The sequence below is a fragment of the Heloderma suspectum genome, chromosome 1, assembly GCF_057233095.1.
Source record: "Heloderma suspectum isolate Gila_16-S chromosome 1, 16-S_ref, whole genome shotgun sequence".
Classification (NCBI taxonomy): Eukaryota; Metazoa; Chordata; class Lepidosauria; order Squamata; family Helodermatidae; genus Heloderma; species Heloderma suspectum.
In genome coordinates this window covers 406,624,472-406,624,711 of record NC_139458.1, presented here as the reverse complement: position 1 = coordinate 406,624,711, position 240 = coordinate 406,624,472, and positions in this window count along the sequence as shown.

Sequence of the window (240 nt, the reverse complement as noted above, 5' to 3'; positions counted from 1 at the left end):
TGAATAGCACAATGGCATTTCATAGTAGCACTTAACATATTGTAGTAATTAACAGAACCCTGCTTGTTCCTTCCCTCTTTGCTGATGGATGGGTGGAGAGACAATGCCCTATGCCCTTAGAGGAAGACTTTTCCCCTCTCCACCTGAAGGATGGCCACTTGTTCTTTGCTCCATAGTAGCTGAGATTCACAAGAATGGAAACAAAGTCTTCATTTCCTTAGTCCCACTGAGCATGCAGGT